This window comes from Carassius carassius, chromosome 9, assembly GCF_963082965.1.
Source record: "Carassius carassius chromosome 9, fCarCar2.1, whole genome shotgun sequence".
NCBI lineage: Eukaryota > Metazoa > Chordata > Actinopteri > Cypriniformes > Cyprinidae > Carassius > Carassius carassius.
In genome coordinates, this window is record NC_081763.1 from 1195001 (window position 1) to 1215000 (window position 20000).

Genomic DNA, 20000 nt, shown 5'->3' on the forward strand with positions numbered 1-20000 from the left:
AAAAGTACTATCCAGGCCTATTAGATAATTACTGAAAAAATCCAAAAGTACTAACCTGGCCCAAACCTGCTTACATTCTGAGATCGGGCATTGACTTTTTTTTTTTTTTTTTTTTTGCAAGATTATTGGACAATTAGTGAAAATTTCCAAAAGTACTAACCAGGCCTATTAGATAATTACTGAAAAAATCCAAAAGTACTAACCTGGCCCAAACCTTCTTAGATTTGGAGATCAGTTGAGATCAGGCATAGCCAGGATGGTATGGCCATAAGCGAAGGAGGCTGCAAAGAGAGGGCTATTTAAAGATCAGCCACTATAATCGCCAGTGCTTTATATAAGTAGGGAAGGAAACCCAAAAGCTTACAGCACCTGGTATTCCCAGGCGGTCTCCCATCCAAGTACTAACCAGGCCCAAACCTGCTTAGCTTCCGAGATCAGACGAGATCGGGCATAGCCAGGTTGGTATGGCCGTAAGCGAAGGAGGCTGCAAAGAGAGGGCTATTTAAAGATCAGCCACTATAATCGCCAGTGCATTATATAAGTAGGGAAGGAAACCCAAAAGCTTACAGCACCTGGTATTCCCAAAAGTACTAACCAGGCCTATTAGATAATTACTGAAAAAATCCAAAAGTACTAACCTGGCCCAAACCTGCTTACATTCTGAGATCGGGCATTGACTTTTTTTTTTTTTTTTTTTGCAAGATTATTGGACAATTAGTGAAAATTTCCAAAAGTACTAACCAGGCCTATTAGATAATTACTGAAAAAATCCAAAAGTACTAACCTGGCCCAAACCTGCTTAGATTTGGAGATCAGTTGAGATCGGGCATAGCCAGGAGTGTATGGCCATAAGCGAAGGAGGCTGCAAAGAGAGGGCTATTTAAAGATCAGCCACTATAATCGCCAGTGCTTTATATAAGTAGGGAAGGAAACCCAAAAGCTTACAGCACCTGGTATTCCCAGGCGGTCTGCCAACCAAGTACTAACCAGGCCCAAACCTGCTTAGCTTCCGAGATCAGACGAGATCGGGCATAGCCAGGTTGGTATGGCCGTAAGCGAAGGAGGCTGCAAAGAGAGGGCTATTTAAAGATCAGCCACTATAATCGCCAGTGCATTATATAAGTAGGGAAGGAAACCCAAAAGCCTACAGCACCTGGTATTCCCAAAAGTACTAACCAGGCCTATTAGATAATTACTGAAAAAATCCAAAAGTACTAACCTGGCCCAAACCTGCTTACATTCTGAGATTGGGCATTGACTCTTTTTTTTTTTTTTTTTTGCAAGATTATTGGACAATTAGTGAAAATTTCCAAAAGTACTAACCAGGCCTATTAGATAATTACTGAAAAAATCCAAAAGTACTAACCTGGCCCAAACCTGCTTACATTCTGAGATCGGGCATTGACTCTTTTTTGTTTTTTTACAAGATTATTAGACAATTAGTGAATTTTTTCCAAAAGTACTAACCAGGCCTATTAGATAATTACTGAAAAAATCCAAAAGTACTAACCTGGCCCAAACCTGCTTACATTCTGAGATCGGGCATTGACTTTTTTTTTTTTTTTTTCTTTTTTTTTTGCAAGATTATTAGACAATTAGTGAAAATTTCCTAAAGTACTAACCAGGCCTATTAGATAATTACTGAAAAAATCCAAAAGTACTAACCTGGCCCAAACCTGCTTAGATTTGGAGATCAGTTGAGATCGGGCATAGCCAGGATGGTATGGCCATAAGCGAAGGAGGCTGCAAAAAGAGGGCTATTTAAAGATCAGCCACTATAAATCGCCAGTGCTTTATATAAGTAGGGAAGGAAACCCAAAAGCTTCCAGCACCTGGTATTCCCAGGCGATCTCCCATCCAAGTACTAACCAGGCCCAAACCTGCTTAGCTTCCGAGATCAGACGAGATTTTTTTTTTAAAATCACAAAATACAAACATTAACAATACATCTCCACAAATATTTAAAGATCTTCCGGTAACAGAACTTCATTAAGACAATCATTAAAAACAATCTTATCATCCCCTGCTTTTAAAAAAACCTTTGGTTTCTCATTCTCAGTTTCTTTTTCATTATCCTCAATATTTTTAATCCAATGTTCTGGCAATGCTAATTTTAATTTTGTATATTGTTCTTCAATTTTCCCTTTGTTTTCTATATCTTCTCTTTCCTCAAGTGAATCAATTATTGCTTGTGTAGGTAAAAATCCAGGTTTCACTTCATATAAAATGTCTTTTATTTGTCTAAAACCTACTGCGTACCAGTTTTCATAAAACATGTGCTTTTTGCTTTTATTATTTTGACTTAAAAATAGGGGTTGCTGTAGGTACTGTTTTCTCCCTTTAATCTCTACGTACACATTATCATAAAACATTTTCCAACTTCTCAACAATTCCTTATAAAACTCTGGTATATTTTCTATCATATTATCCTTAAAAGCCATCCATAAAAAATCATCTCCTATTTGTCCGCATTTATTAATAACATAATTCATGACACTTTTCCATGGAATGTTGTCTTTGTTAAAAAACTTTTTTACTGTTTTAATTCTCATGCTTTTCATTCTCAGCCATGGATCTATTAGTCCTAATCCTCCATCTTCCACCTTTTCATCACAAAGAAACTTTAAAATCATAGTTTTTATTCTCTTATATACCCAAATTGGTAAACTAACGACACTTAAAACATAACACATTTTGGATAAAAAAAGAGAATTCAAGACAAGTACCTTCCCTTTTAGAAACAGTACTCTCTGTTTCCAAAAATTTAATCTTTTTTCCATTTTGTTTACAGTTTCGTCCCAATTTATTTCTCTAGTTTTAATTTCATCATATCCAAGTGTAATGCCTAAAATTTCTATATTATTTTTTTGTTCTTTTAACTGCCAATTTCTTTTTGAAATGTCCACTTTTCCAATCTTAATGTATTCGCTTTTTTCCTTATTTACTTTTGCACCCAAACCTCGACAGTATTTATCAATAATTCCCATAGCTTTTTCAGCACTATTAAAATCTTTTAAAATCAGAGTAGTATCATCAGCATACTGAAACAATTTTTGTTCTATTACATTGTCTTCTATTAAAAAACCTTTTATTTCTTTTTCTCCATTTATTGCTAAACCTAACGGTTCAGCAACTAAAGTATATAATAAAGCTGATAAGGGACATCCTTGTCTTATAGATCTAGATATTCCTATGAAATCTGTTAAAAAAACATTTATTTTAAAACAGCTAAAAATATCTGTATAAAAACATTTCATCCACTTTGTAAAATTATTACCAAAACCAAACTGTTGAATTAAATCAAATAAATAGTTGTGCTCAACTCTGTCAAATGCCTTTTCTAGATCTATACTGATTAAAAAACCATCACTCTTTTTCTCTTTTATGTACCAAATTAAATCTCTAATGCTTGTTACTGTATCCACTATATCTCTTCCTAATACGCCATATGCTTGATTAGTCGTAATGATGTGGGGAACTACTTTTTTAAGTCTATTCGCTAAAATCATGGCTAATATTTTATAATCTGTGTTGAGCATACTTAATGGTCTGTAATTTTGCAAATCATCTTTATTCCCTTTCTTTTTATAAATTATTTTAATCATGCCTTCTTCATACTCTCACTCAATTGTCCATTCTTAAAAATGGCTATGAAAAGATCTTTCAAAATAGGTATTAAAACATCTTTAAAAACCTTATAAAAATCAGATGATAAACCATCTAAACCAGGACTTTTCCCATTACTTAATTGAATTATAGCTTCGTTTATCTCCTCTTCTGTTATATCACTATCACACATTTTTTTATCATCCTCTTTTACTTTAACTTTGATTTGATTTAACAAAAAATACTTCATCCCTCATTAACTCCCTTTTTCTTAAATAAAACACCAAAAAAATCCTTCACAGCTTTTAAAATCCCTTCTTTATCTTTTATATTTTTACCTTCCATTGAAACATTCTTTATTAAATCAGCTTTTTGTCTAGTCTTTTCTGCATCATAGAAACACTTTGTACTTCTTTCCCCTTCCACTGTATTCCTTATCTTACTTCTTATTCTAGCACCCACACATTTGTCCTCTTCCACTTTTTTGAGTTTCTCTTCCAATATTACTATTTTCCTAATATCCGTATTTCCTTCAGTTATCTTTTTCATTTCATTTTCCCATTCTTTATTTAGTTCCCTTTCTTTAGCTCTTTTTGCTTTCTGTATTTTTTTAGAACATTCAATAGAAAAACTTTTGATATCTGATTTTATATTGTCCCACCACACACATATTGCTTCATCATATAAAACATCATCTACACTATTAATAATTAGATTTTCCATTTCCATTTTATACAATTCGTTCTTTAAAAGCTGTGTATTAACCACCCATACACCTGGTCCTCTCTCAACTCCACTAAAATCCATCATTACGTATAAAAAATCATGATCACTCCCGCTATACATTTTATAAAAAACTTTTGAAATAAAATGCTCAAATCTTCTGTCACATAAAATGAAATCTATTCTGCTTTGTTTTAAAATTGTATTTACCCACTGTCTTCCCGAATATTCTCTTTTGACTCTGTTTCTATCTCTCCATACATCTACAAATTTATGTTCAGCCATCATACATTTCAATTCTTTTCTTCCAACATCAGCTCTATACACCATAAAATCTTCAACATCTATTCTTTCTAAAACAGTATTAAAATCTCCTATAACAATGACATTCTTCCATCCATTAATCAAAACACTCAATTCTTTAAAAAAGTAACTCTTTCCATATCTTCATTTGGAGCATGTATATTACATATTGTTATTTCTTCTCCCCTATCCATAATTTTAACAGTTAAAATCCTGCCATTGTTATCTTTAAATAAAACATTCGTTGATTCTACTACTCCCCTTCTAATTAATATTGCCAAGCCTTTTTTCTTATTTAAGTCATTACTGTACCATATTTCTCCATCGCAACATTTTTTAAAATCATTAACTATTGTTTCATTCCATCCAGTCTCTTGTATACATAAAATATCACTTTGTTTTGTTAAATTCATTATATTTTCAAACTTCAGCTTAGATGACAACCCTCTAACATTAATGGAGACCAAACATATATTACTCATAATGAAATAAAAGAAAAAACACAAACCAAAACAACCCATCATACATATGCGGTCTCTCTTAATATCTAGGAATTTAGATCTACTTTATCTTCATTAAGCCTTGCTCTGTCTTCTCTTCTTAACTTTTGTTTCTTTAATACTTGTTTAATATGTATTGCCGGAACTCTTAACATTTTACGTCTTCTGTTCATAATGTCCGATATTCTGCTTTCAAGCTCAAGGTTAATTTCATCAGTTTCCTCATCACTTACGTCCTCTTTATTCCACCCAGCTGCAATTTCACTCGTTGTTGCACATTCCTTTTCTTTCATTTGTCCATCATTAGCAACAGTTTGATGTGTCTCAGTCTCCATTATATGCACTTCAATTTCTTTATCTGCGTTGTCCTCTCTCCTCGTGGAGTCCTCCTTTCCTTGCTTACTTAAATCATCAGAAATCCTATTCACCTCCTGTGTTTCATCTTTCCTTCTATTTCTGCTTGTCTCCTCCATGTGCTCCTGCACCTCTATCTCCATTTCTGCATTGTCCTCCTCTTCAGATTCACACGTACACCTCATCCATGTCTTTTCACAGCTTTGGCACCGCGGGGCTTGGCAGTCCCGCGCAAAATGCCCCTGTTCCAGACATTCTCTGCAGGTATATTGAGGACAGTCCTTTTTTTCATGCTCTGTGCTTGCACATATTCTGCAAGTCTTTAGCTGGCCGTCATGAATTACCCTGAAGTATTTTGGTCCCTCCTCTGTGTCAAATCTCACATTGTATGGCAGAGTCACAATGTCCTGTGGGAATCTTACTCTTAAAAACCTTGTTCCATCTGCAACAGTGGTGCCAGGATAATATCTCCTTCTTAATGGGAGAATAGGATTTATACCCCAATCCACCAGTTTTTGAACGATTTCATAATCTTTTATGTAGTTTGGCAAAAGCAAAAAAGAGACCATTCTTTCAGTTTTACATAGTTTTTTGATCTCACAAAACTGTCCATCAATCAGTAGTCCATCTATTAGCTTATCACAATCCATCTCATTCTCCATGGTTAGTTCATAGTCAAAATTACTTTTTTTCCTCAGTCCATACAGCTTTCCAAATCCAGTTTTCTCTTCCACTGCCTTTATTATCATCATCACAGATATTTTCTCTGGATCATTAACAGTCATTGTTAGCGTTGTTTCTTTTTTGTAGTCTCTCTGATATTTCGATTGGCTTTTTATCTTTTTCATTGTCTCATTTCTTTGAACTGCTTTTCGTCTTCCATCAGTATAATTGCTTGTTTGTTTACCTTGACTTGTATATAGCTCTTCTGTTCCTCTACTCCTTGCATCCATTCCATTCTTCTTTCTCCTTGTGGCAACCATTGCCCATGTTTCTTTGTCATCTTTATCCTTTCCATTGTCCATTTCTTTGTTTCTTTCAGTGTAGTCGTTGTCCTCAGTCTCTTGGTCTAATATCCGTTCCGGTTCAGTAACTGTAATATCCGTCATTTTGAAAAAATAAAACCCCAGACAGTAAAACTGTCTGAGGTTTAAACAAAAAATAAATTTATATGCTTTATATAAGTAGGGAAGGAAACCCAAAAGCTTACAGCACCTGGTATTCCCAAAAGTACTAACCAGGCCTATTAGATAATTACTGAAAAAATCCAAAAGTACTAACCTGGCCCAAACCTGCTAACATTCTGAGATCGGGCATTGACTCTTTTTTTTTTTTTTTAACAAGATTATTAGACAATTAGTGAATTTTTCCAAAAGTACTAACCAGGCCTATTAGATAATTACTGAAAAAATCCAAAAGTACTAACCTGGCCCAAACCTGCTAACATTCTGAGGTCGGGCATTGACTCTTTTTTTTTTTTTTTGCAAGATTATCGGACAATTAGTGAAAATTTCCAAAAGTACTAACCAGGCCTATTAGATAATTACTGAAAAAATCCAAAAGTACTAACCTGGCCCAAACCTGCTAACATTCTGAGGTCGGGCATTGACTCTTTTTTTTTTTTTTTGCAAGATTATCGGACAATTAGTGAAAATTTCCAAAAGTACTAACCAGGCCTATTAGATAATTACTGAAAAAATCCAAAAGTACTAACCTGGCCCAAACCTGCTAACATTCTGAGGTCGGGCATTGACTCTTTTTTTTTTTTGCAAGATTATTGGACAATTAGTGAAAATTTCCAAAAGTACTAACCAGGCCTATTAGATAATTACTGAAAAAATCCAAAAGTACTAACCTGGCCCAAACCTGCTTAGATTTGGAGATCAGACGAGATCGGGCATAGCCAGGAGTGTATGGCCATAAGCGAAGGAGGCTGCAAAGAGAGGGCTATTTAAAGATCAGCCACTATAATCGCCAGTGCTTTATATAAGTAGGGAAGGAAACCCAAAAGCTTACAGCACCTGGTATTCCCAGGCGGTCTCCCAACCAAGTACTAACCAGGCCCAAACCTGCTTAGCTTCCGAGATCAGACGAGATCGGGCATAGCCAGGTTGGTATGGCCGTAAGCGAAGGAGGCTGCAAAGAGAGGGCTATTTAAAGATCAGCCACTATAATCGCCAGTGCATTATATAAGTAGGGAAGGAAACTCAAAAGCCTACAGCACCTGGTATTCCCAAAAGTACTAACCAGGCCTATTAGATAATTACTGAAAAAATCCAAAAGTACTAACCTGGCCCAAACCTGCTTACATTCTGAGATCGGGCATTGACTCTTTTTTTTTTTTTTTTGCAAGATTATTGGACAATTAGTGAAAATTTCCAAAAGTACTAACCAGGCCTATTAGATAATTACTGAAAAAATCCAAAAGTACTAACCTGGCCCAAACCTGCTTACATTCTGAGATCGGGCATTGACTTTTTTTTTTTTTTTTTTGCAAGATTATTGGACAATTAATGAAAATTTCCAAAAGTACTAACCAGGCCTATTAGATAATTACTGAAAAAATCCAAAAGTACTAACCTGGCCCAAACCTGCTTAGATTTGGAGATCAGTTGAGATCGGGCATAGCCAGGAGTGTATGGCCATAAGCGAAGGAGGCTGCAAAGAGAGGGCTATTTAAAGATCAGCCACTATAATCGCCAGTGCTTTATATAAGTAGGGAAGGAAACCCAAAAGCTTACAGCACCTGGTATTCCCAGGCGGTCTCCCAACCAAGTACTAACCAGGCCCAAACCTGCTTAGCTTCCGAGATCAGACGAGATCGGGCATAGCCAGGTTGGTATGGCCGTAAGCGAAGGAGGCTGCAAAGAGAGGGCTATTTAAAGATCAGCCACTATAATCGCCAGTGCATTATATAAGTAGGGAAGGAAACCCAAAAGCCTACAGCACCTGGTATTCCCAAAAGTACTAACCAGGCCTATTAGATAATTACTGAAAAAATCCAAAAGTACTAACCTGGCCCAAACCTGCTTACATTCTGAGATCGGGCATTGACTCTTTTTTTTTTTTTTTTTTTGCAAGATTATTGGACAATTAGTGAAAATTTCCAAAAGTACTAACCAGGCCTATTAGATAATTACTGAAAAAATCCAAAAGTACTAACCTGGCCCAAACCTTCTTACATTCTGAGATCGGGCATTGACTCTTTTTTTTTTTTTTTTTTGCAAGATTTTTGGACAATTAGTGAAAATTTCCAAAAGTACTAACCAGGCCTATTAGATAATTACTGAAAAAATCCAAAAGTACTAACCTGGCCCAAACCTGCTTACATTCTGAGATCGGGCATTGACTCTTTTTTTTTTTTTTTGCAAGATTATTGGACAATTAGTGAAAATTTCCAAAAATACTAACCAGGCATATTAGATAATTACTAAAAAAATCCAAAAGTACTAACCTGGCCCAAACCTGCTTAGATTTGGAGATCAGTTGAGATCAGGCAAAGCCAGGTTGGTATGGCCGTAAGCGAAGGAGGCTGCAAAGAGAGGGCTATTTAAAGATCAGCCACTATAATCGCCAATGCATTATATAAGTAGGGAAGGAAACCCAAAAGCTTACAGCACCTGGTATTCCCAAAAGTACTATCCAGGCCTATTAGATAATTACTGAAAAAATCCAAAAGTACTAACCTGGCCCAAACCTGCTTACATTCTGAGATCGGGCATTGACTTTTTTTTTTTTTTTTTTTTTGCAAGATTATTGGACAATTAGTGAAAATTTCCAAAAGTACTAACCAGGCCTATTAGATAATTACTGAAAAAATCCAAAAGTACTAACCTGGCCCAAACCTTCTTAGATTTGGAGATCAGTTGAGATCAGGCATAGCCAGGATGGTATGGCCATAAGCGAAGGAGGCTGCAAAGAGAGGGCTATTTAAAGATCAGCCACTATAATCGCCAGTGCTTTATATAAGTAGGGAAGGAAACCCAAAAGCTTACAGCACCTGGTATTCCCAAAAGTACTAACCAGGCCTATTAGATAATTACTGAAAAAATCCAAAAGTACTAACCTGGCCCAAACCTGCTTACATTCTGAGATCGGGCATTGACTTTTTTTTTTTTTTTTTTTGCAAGATTATTGGACAATTAGTGAAAATTTCCAAAAGTACTAACCAGGCCTATTAGATAATTACTGAAAAAATCCAAAAGTACTAACCTGGCCCAAACCTGCTTAGATTTGGAGATCAGTTGAGATCGGGCATAGCCAGGAGTGTATGGCCATAAGCGAAGGAGGCTGCAAAGAGAGGGCTATTTAAAGATCAGCCACTATAATCGCCAGTGCTTTATATAAGTAGGGAAGGAAACCCAAAAGCTTACAGCACCTGGTATTCCCAGGCGGTCTGCCAACCAAGTACTAACCAGGCCCAAACCTGCTTAGCTTCCGAGATCAGACGAGATCGGGCATAGCCAGGTTGGTATGGCCGTAAGCGAAGGAGGCTGCAAAGAGAGGGCTATTTAAAGATCAGCCACTATAATCGCCAGTGCATTATATAAGTAGGGAAGGAAACCCAAAAGCCTACAGCACCTGGTATTCCCAAAAGTACTAACCAGGCCTATTAGATAATTACTGAAAAAATCCAAAAGTACTAACCTGGCCCAAACCTGCTTACATTCTGAGATCGGGCATTGACTCTTTTTTTTTTTTTTTTTTGCAAGATTATTGGACAATTAGTGAAAATTTCCAAAAGTACTAACCAGGCCTATTAGATAATTACTGAAAAAATCCAAAAGTACTAACCTGGCCCAAACCTGCTTACATTCTGAGATCGGGCATTGACTCTTTTTTGTTTTTTTACAAGATTATTAGACAATTAGTGAATTTTTTCCAAAAGTACTAACCAGGCCTATTAGATAATTACTGAAAAAATCCAAAAGTACTAACCTGGCCCAAACCTGCTTACATTCTGAGATCGGGCATTGACTTTTTTTTTTTTTTTTTCTTTTTTTTTTGCAAGATTATTAGACAATTAGTGAAAATTTCCTAAAGTACTAACCAGGCCTATTAGATAATTACTGAAAAAATCCAAAAGTACTAACCTGGCCCAAACCTGCTTAGATTTGGAGATCAGTTGAGATCGGGCATAGCCAGGATGGTATGGCCATAAGCGAAGGAGGCTGCAAAAAGAGGGCTATTTAAAGATCAGCCACTATAAATCGCCAGTGCTTTATATAAGTAGGGAAGGAAACCCAAAAGCTTCCAGCACCTGGTATTCCCAGGCGATCTCCCATCCAAGTACTAACCAGGCCCAAACCTGCTTAGCTTCCGAGATCAGACGAGATTTTTTTTTTAAAATCACAAAATACAAACATTAACAATACATCTCCACAAATATTTAAAGATCTTCCGGTAACAGAACTTCATTAAGACAATCATTAAAAACAATCTTATCATCCCCTGCTTTTAAAAAAACCTTTGGTTTCTCATTCTCAGTTTCTTTTTCATTATCCTCAATATTTTTAATCCAATGTTCTGGCAATGCTAATTTTAATTTTGTATATTGTTCTTCAATTTTCCCTTTGTTTTCTATATCTTCTCTTTCCTCAAGTGAATCAATTATTGCTTGTGTAGGTAAAAATCCAGGTTTCACTTCATATAAAATGTCTTTTATTTGTCTAAAACCTACTGCGTACCAGTTTTCATAAAACATGTGCTTTTTGCTTTTATTATTTTGACTTAAAAATAGGGGTTGCTGTAGGTACTGTTTTCTCCCTTTAATCTCTACGTACACATTATCATAAAACATTTTCCAACTTCTCAACAATTCCTTATAAAACTCTGGTATATTTTCTATCATATTATCCTTAAAAGCCATCCATAAAAAATCATCTCCTATTTGTCCGCATTTATTAATAACATAATTCATGACACTTTTCCATGGAATGTTGTCTTTGTTAAAAAACTTTTTTACTGTTTTAATTCTCATGCTTTTCATTCTCAGCCATGGATCTATTAGTCCTAATCCTCCATCTTCCACCTTTTCATCACAAAGAAACTTTAAAATCATAGTTTTTATTCTCTTATATACCCAAATTGGTAAACTAACGACACTTAAAACATAACACATTTTGGATAAAAAAAGAGAATTCAAGACAAGTACCTTCCCTTTTAGAAACAGTACTCTCTGTTTCCAAAAATTTAATCTTTTTTCCATTTTGTTTACAGTTTCGTCCCAATTTATTTCTCTAGTTTTAATTTCATCATATCCAAGTGTAATGCCTAAAATTTCTATATTATTTTTTTGTTCTTTTAACTGCCAATTTCTTTTTGAAATGTCCACTTTTCCAATCTTAATGTATTCGCTTTTTTCCTTATTTACTTTTGCACCCAAACCTCGACAGTATTTATCAATAATTCCCATAGCTTTTTCAGCACTATTAAAATCTTTTAAAATCAGAGTAGTATCATCAGCATACTGAAACAATTTTTGTTCTATTACATTGTCTTCTATTAAAAAACCTTTTATTTCTTTTTCTCCATTTATTGCTAAACCTAACGGTTCAGCAACTAAAGTATATAATAAAGCTGATAAGGGACATCCTTGTCTTATAGATCTAGATATTCCTATGAAATCTGTTAAAAAAACATTTATTTTAAAACAGCTAAAAATATCTGTATAAAAACATTTCATCCACTTTGTAAAATTATTACCAAAACCAAACTGTTGAATTAAATCAAATAAATATTTGTGCTCAACTCTGTCAAATGCCTTTTCTAGATCTATACTGATTAAAAAACCATCACTCTTTTTCTCTTTTATGTACCAAATTAAATCTCTAATGCTTGTTACTGTATCCACTATATCTCTTCCTAATACGCCATATGCTTGATTAGTCGTAATGATGTGGGGAACTACTTTTTTAAGTCTATTCGCTAAAATCATGGCTAATATTTTATAATCTGTGTTGAGCATACTTAATGGTCTGTAATTTTGCAAATCATCTTTATTCCCTTTCTTTTTATAAATTATTTTAATCATGCCTTCTTCATACTCTCACTCAATTGTCCATTCTTAAAAATGGCTATGAAAAGATCTTTCAAAATAGGTATTAAAACATCTTTAAAAACCTTATAAAAATCAGATGATAAACCATCTAAACCAGGACTTTTCCCATTACTTAATTGAATTATAGCTTCGTTTATCTCCTCTTCTGTTATATCACTATCACACATTTTTTTATCATCCTCTTTTACTTTAACTTTGATTTGATTTAACAAAAAATACTTCATCCCTCATTAACTCCCTTTTTCTTAAATAAAACACCAAAAAAATCCTTCACAGCTTTTAAAATCCCTTCTTTATCTTTTATATTTTTACCTTCCATTGAAACATTCTTTATTAAATCAGCTTTTTGTCTAGTCTTTTCTGCATCATAGAAACACTTTGTACTTCTTTCCCCTTCCACTGTATTCCTTATCTTACTTCTTATTCTAGCACCCACACATTTGTCCTCTTCCACTTTTTTGAGTTTCTCTTCCAATATTACTATTTTCCTAATATCCGTATTTCCTTCAGTTATCTTTTTCATTTCATTTTCCCATTCTTTATTTAGTTCCCTTTCTTTAGCTCTTTTTGCTTTCTGTATTTTTTTAGAACATTCAATAGAAAAACTTTTGATATCTGATTTTATATTGTCCCACCACACACATATTGCTTCATCATATAAAACATCATCTACACTATTAATAATTAGATTTTCCATTTCCATTTTATACAATTCGTTCTTTAAAAGCTGTGTATTAACCACCCATACACCTGGTCCTCTCTCAACTCCACTAAAATCCATCATTACGTATAAAAAATCATGATCACTCCCGCTATACATTTTATAAAAAACTTTTGAAATAAAATGCTCAAATCTTCTGTCACATAAAATGAAATCTATTCTGCTTTGTTTTAAAATTGTATTTACCCACTGTCTTCTCGAATATTCTCTTTTGACTCTGTTTCTATCTCTCCATACATCTACAAATTTATGTTCAGCCATCATACATTTCAATTCTTTTCTTCCAACATCAGCTCTATACACCATAAAATCTTCAACATCTATTCTTTCTAAAACAGTATTAAAATCTCCTATAACAATGACATTCTTCCATCCATTAATCAAAACACTCAATTCTTTAAAAAAGTAACTCTTTCCATATCTTCATTTGGAGCATGTATATTACATATTGTTATTTCTTCTCCCCTATCCATAATTTTAACAGTTAAAATCCTGCCATTGTTATCTTTAAATAAAACATTCGTTGATTCTACTACTCCCCTTCTAATTAATATTGCCAAGCCTTTTTTCTTATTTAAGTCATTACTGTACCATATTTCTCCATCGCAACATTTTTTAAAATCATTAACTATTGTTTCATTCCATCCAGTCTCTTGTATACATAAAATATCACTTTGTTTTGTTAAATTCATTATATTTTCAAACTTCAGCTTAGATGACAACCCTCTAACATTAATGGAGACCAAACATATATTACTCATAATGAAATAAAAGAAAAAACACAAACCAAAACAACCCATCATACATATGCGGTCTCTCTTAATATCTAGGAATTTAGATCTACTTTATCTTCATTAAGCCTTGCTCTGTCTTCTCTTCTTAACTTTTGTTTCTTTAATACTTGTTTAATATGTATTGCCGGAACTCTTAACATTTTACGTCTTCTGTTCATAATGTCCGATATTCTGCTTTCAAGCTCAAGGTTAATTTCATCAGTTTCCTCATCACTTACGTCCTCTTTATTCCACCCAGCTGCAATTTCACTCGTTGTTGCACATTCCTTTTCTTTCATTTGTCCATCATTAGCAACAGTTTGATGTGTCTCAGTCTCCATTATATGCACTTCAATTTCTTTATCTGCGTTGTCCTCTCTCCTCGTGGAGTCCTCCTTTCCTTGCTTACTTAAATCATCAGAAATCCTATTCACCTCCTGTGTTTCATCTTTCCTTCTATTTCTGCTTGTCTCCTCCATGTGCTCCTGCACCTCTATCTCCATTTCTGCATTGTCCTCCTCTTCAGATTCACACGTACACCTCATCCATGTCTTTTCACAGCTTTGGCACCGCGGGGCTTGGCAGTCCCGCGCAAAATGCCCCTGTTCCAGACATTCTCTGCAGGTATATTGAGGACAGTCCTTTTTTTCATGCTCTGTGCTTGCACATATTCTGCAAGTCTTTAGCTGGCCGTCATGAATTACCCTGAAGTATTTTGGTCCCTCCTCTGTGTCAAATCTCACATTGTATGGCAGAGTCACAATGTCCTGTGGGAATCTTACTCTTAAAAACCTTGTTCCATCTGCAACAGTGGTGCCAGGATAATATCTCCTTCTTAATGGGAGAATAGGATTTATACCCCAATCCACCAGTTTTTGAACGATTTCATAATCTTTTATGTAGTTTGGCAAAAGCAAAAAAGAGACCATTCTTTCAGTTTTACATAGTTTTTTGATCTCACAAAACTGTCCATCAATCAGTAGTCCATCTATTAGCTTATCACAATCCATCTCATTCTCCATGGTTAGTTCATAGTCAAAATTACTTTTTTTCCTCAGTCCATACAGCTTTCCAAATCCAGTTTTCTCTTCCACTGCCTTTATTATCATCATCACAGATATTTTCTCTGGATCATTAACAGTCATTGTTAGCGTTGTTTCTTTTTTGTAGTCTCTCTGATATTTCGATTGGCTTTTTATCTTTTTCATTGTCTCATTTCTTTGAACTGCTTTTCGTCTTCCATCAGTATAATTGCTTGTTTGTTTACCTTGACTTGTATATAGCTCTTCTGTTCCTCTACTCCTTGCATCCATTCCATTCTTCTTTCTCCTTGTGGCAACCATTGCCCATGTTTCTTTGTCATCTTTATCCTTTCCATTGTCCATTTCTTTGTTTCTTTCAGTGTAGTCGTTGTCCTCAGTCTCTTGGTCTAATATCCGTTCCGGTTCAGTAACTGTAATATCCGTCATTTTGAAAAAATAAAACCCCAGACAGTAAAACTGTCTGAGGTTTAAACAAAAAATAAATTTATATGCTTTATATAAGTAGGGAAGGAAACCCAAAAGCTTACAGCACCTGGTATTCCCAAAAGTACTAACCAGGCCTATTAGATAATTACTGAAAAAATCCAAAAGTACTAACCTGGCCCAAACCTGCTAACATTCTGAGATCGGGCATTGACTCTTTTTTTTTTTTTTTTACAAGATTATTAGACAATTAGTGAATTTTTCCAAAAGTACTAACCAGGCCTATTAGATAATTACTGAAAAAATCCAAAAGTACTAACCTGGCCCAAACCTGCTAACATTCTGAGGTCGGGCATTGACTCTTTTTTTTTTTTTTTGCAAGATTATCGGACAATTAGTGAAAATTTCCAAAAGTACTAACCAGGCCTATTAGATAATTACTGAAAAAATCCAAAAGTACTAACCTGGCCCAAACCTGCTAACATTCTGAGGTCGGGCATTGACTCTTTTTTTTTTTTTTTGCAAGATTATCGGACAATTAGTGAAAATTTCCAAAAGTACTAACCAGGCCTATTAGATAATTACTGAAAAAATCCAAAAGTACTAACCTGGCCCAAACCTGCTTAGATTTGGAGATCAGTTGAGATCGGGCATAGCCAGGATGGTATGGCCATAAGCGAAGGAGGCTGCAAAGAGAGGGCTATTTAAAGATCAGCCACTATAATCGCCAGTGCTTTATATAAGTAGGGAAGGAAACCCAAAAGCTTACAGCACCTGGTATTCCCAGGCGGTCTCCCATCCAAGTACTAACCAGGCCCAAACCTGCTTAGCTTCCGAGATCAGACAAGATCGGGCATAGCCAGGTTGGTATGGCCATAAGCGAAGGAGGCTGCAAAGAGAGGGCTATTTAAAGATCAGCCACTATAATCGCCAGTGCATTATATAAGTAGGGAAGGAAACCCAAAAGCTTACAGCACCTGGTATTCCCAAAAGTACTAACCAGGCCTATTAGATAATTACTGAAAAAATCCAAAAGTACTAACCTGGCCCAAACCTGCTTAGATTTGGAGATCAGTTGAGATCGGGCATAGCCAGGATGGTATGGCCATAAGCGAAGGAGGCTGCAAAGAGAGGGCTATTTCGCCAGTGCTCGCCAAATCGCCAGTGCTTTATATAAGTAGGGAAGGAAACCCAAAAGCTTCCAGCACCTGGTATTCCCAGGCGGTCTCCCATCCAAGTACTAACCAGACCCAAACCTGCTTAGCTTCCGAGATCAGACGAGATTTTTTTTTTAAAATCACAAAATACAAACATTAACAATACATCTCCACAAATATTTAAAGATCTTCCGGTAACAGAACTTCAAAACCAGTCCAAGTTTTTACAATGTATGGATTATTCCTTGTAATACATTTTTCAAACATTTCCATATTCTCAAGCATTTTGCAATAGTCATATAAGACTTGTATTTCCTCCATCATGATCTGTTTATATAATAACTTTATCGCTATTTCTTTTTTCTTTTGTTTCATTATATTTCTCCTTCTCCATATTGCAAATCTTGCAAGCGTTAACGTAAAATTAAGAGCATAGTTATTTTTTGTCCTTCCATTGAAGCCAAATAAAAGCAATGTATCCCATTCTTCCAAAGTAATGTTGTCATTAAACAGAAAATCACATACCATCTTTTTTAACATTTCTATAAAATCACTTAACTTTCTGCATTTTAAAAATAAATGTAATACACCTTCCTTTTTCTCCAAACACACTTTGCACATTTCATCTTGCGCTAACCCAATTTTACTTAAAATCATTTCAGTCATCACACAATTGTGTCTTAATAAAAAATCTAAATTTTCCAAAACCGGACTTTTAAAATTCAATCTTACATTTTTCCATATATTCGAAGCATCAAAATTGTCAAATAACTTTTCCCAATATTCTATTGCTTTAGGCTTTACAAAAACAGTCTTACTTAAACAGGTATAAAACATCTTAATGACACAATCATTAAAAACAATCTTATCATCCCCTGCTTTTAAAAAAACCTTTGGTTTCTCATTCTCAGTTTCTTTTTCATTATCCTCAATATTTTTAATCCAATGTTCTGGCAATGCTAATTTTAATTTTGTATATTGTTCTTCAATTTTCCCTTTGTTTTCTATATCTTCTCTTTCCTCAAGTGAATCAATTATTGCTTGTGTAGGTAAAAATCCAGGTTTCACTTCATATAAAATGTCTTTTATTTGTCTAAAACCTACTGCGTACCAGTTTTCATAAAACATGTGCTTTTTGCTTTTATTATATTGATTTAAAAATAGGGGTTGCTGTAGGTACTGTTTTCTCCCTTTAATCTCTACGTACACATTATCATAAAACATTTTCCAACTTCTCAACAATTCCTTATAAAACTCTGGTATATTTTCTATCATATTATCCTTAAAAGCCATCCATAAAAAATCATCTCCTATTTGTCCGCATTTATTAATAACATAATTCATGACACTTTTCCATGGAATGTTGTCTTTGTTAAAAAACTTTTTTACTGTTTTAATTCTCATGCTTTTCATTCTCAGCCATGGATCTATTAGTCCTAATCCTCCATCTTCCACCTTTCGATCCCAAAGAAACTTTAAAATCATAGTTTTTATTCTCTTATATACCCAAATTGGTAAACTAACGACACTTAAAACATACCACATTTTGGATAAAAAAAGAGAATTCAAGACAAGTACCTTCCCTTTTAGAAACAGTACTCTCTGTTTCCAAAAATTTAATCTTTTTTCCATTTTGTTTACAGTTTCGTCCCAATTTATTTCTCTAGTTTTAATTTCATCATATCCAAGTGTAATGCCTAAAATTTTTATATTATTTTTTTGTTCTTTTAACTGCCAATTTCTTTTTGAAATGTCCACTTTTCCAATCTTAATGTATTCGCTTTTTTCCTTATTTACTTTTGCACCCGAACCTCGACAGTATTTATCAATAATTCCCATAGCTTTTTCAGCACTATTAAAATCTTTTAAAATCAGAGTAGTATCATCTGCATACTGAAACAATTTTTGTTCTATTACATTGTCTTCTATTAAAAAACCTTTTATTTCTTTTTCTCCATTTATTGCTAAACCTAACGGTTCAGCAACTAAAGTATATAATAAAGCTGATAAGGGACATCCTTGTCTTATAGATCTAGATATTCCTATGAAGTCTGTTAAAAAACCATTTATTTTAAAACAGCTAAAAATATCTGTATGAAAACATTTCATCCACTTTATAAAATTATTACCAAAACCAAACTGTTGAATTAAATCAAATAAATATTTGTGCTCAACTCTGTCAAATGCCTTTTCTAGATCTATACTGATTAAAAAACCATCACTCTTTTTCTCTTTTATGTACCAAATTAAATCTCTAATGCTTGTTACTGTATCCACTATATCTCTTCCTAATACGCCATATGCTTGATTAGTCGTAATGATGTGGGGAACTACTTTTTTAGGTCTATTCGCTAAAATCTTGGCTAATATTTTATAATCTGTGTTGAGCATACTTAATGGTCTGTAATTTTGCAAATCATCTTTATTCCCTTTCTTTTTATAAATTATTTTAATCATGCCCTTCTTCATACTCTCACTCAATTGTCCATTCTTAAAAATGGCTATGAAAAGATCTTTCAAAATAGGTATTAAAACATCTTTAAAAACCTTATAAAATTCAGATGATAAACCATCTAAACCAGGACTTTTCCCATTACTTAATTTCATTATAGCTTCGTTTATCTCCTCTTCTGTTATATCACTATCACACATTTTTTTATCATCCTCTTTTACTTTAACTTTGATTTGATTTAACAAAAATACTTCATCCTCCTCATTAACTCCCTTTTTCTTAAATAAAACACCAAAAAAATCCTTCACCGCTTTTAAAATCCCTTCTTTATCTTTTATATTTTTACCTTCCATTGAAACATTCTTTATTAAAATCAGCTTTTTGTCTAGTCTTTTCTGCATCATAGAAACACTTTGTACTTCTTTCCCCTTCCACTGTATTCCTTATCTTACTTCTTATTCTAGCACCCACACATTTGTCCTCTTCCACTTTTTTGAGTTTCTCTTCCAATATTACTATTTTCCTAATATCCGTATTTCCTTCAGTTATCTTTTTCATTTCATTTTCCCATTCTTTATTTAGTTCCCTTTCTTTAGCTCTTTTTGCTTTCTGTATTTTTTTAGAACATTCAATAGAAAAACTTTTGATATCTGATTTTATATTGTCCCACCACACACATATTGCTTCATCATATAAAACATCATCTACACTATTAATAATTAGATTTTCCATTTCCATTTTATACAATTCGTTCTTTAAAAGCTGTGTATTAACCACCCATACACCTGGTCCTCTCTCAACTCCACTAAAATCCATCATTACGTATAAAAAATCATGATCACTCCCGCTATACATTTTATAAAAAACTTTTGAAATAAAATGCTC

The 20000-nt window shown here is 34.1% G+C and overlaps 6 non-coding genes across 6 annotated transcripts; all 6 read right to left on the reverse strand.

The window, feature by feature from the left end:
* Positions 1–357: 357 nt before the first annotated feature.
* On the reverse strand, positions 358–476 carry LOC132150650 (5S ribosomal RNA). Its single transcript, XR_009435876.1, has one exon. It is a non-coding gene; the product is annotated as a 5S ribosomal RNA (ribosomal RNA).
* A 462-nt stretch (positions 477–938) lies between these two features.
* LOC132150128 (5S ribosomal RNA) lies at positions 939–1057 on the reverse strand. The gene has a single exon (XR_009435372.1). It is a non-coding gene; the product is annotated as a 5S ribosomal RNA (ribosomal RNA).
* Positions 1058–7495: 6438 nt separating this feature from the next.
* Positions 7496–7614, reverse strand: LOC132150999 (5S ribosomal RNA). The gene has a single exon (XR_009436167.1). It is a non-coding gene; the product is annotated as a 5S ribosomal RNA (ribosomal RNA).
* A 606-nt stretch (positions 7615–8220) lies between these two features.
* Positions 8221–8339, reverse strand: LOC132151000 (5S ribosomal RNA). Its single transcript, XR_009436168.1, has one exon. It is a non-coding gene; the product is annotated as a 5S ribosomal RNA (ribosomal RNA).
* Positions 8340–9852: 1513 nt separating this feature from the next.
* On the reverse strand, positions 9853–9971 carry LOC132150129 (5S ribosomal RNA). Its single transcript, XR_009435373.1, has one exon. It is a non-coding gene; the product is annotated as a 5S ribosomal RNA (ribosomal RNA).
* Positions 9972–16268: 6297 nt separating this feature from the next.
* LOC132150142 (5S ribosomal RNA) lies at positions 16269–16387 on the reverse strand. Its single transcript, XR_009435385.1, has one exon. It is a non-coding gene; the product is annotated as a 5S ribosomal RNA (ribosomal RNA).
* Positions 16388–20000: the final 3613 nt, after the last annotated feature.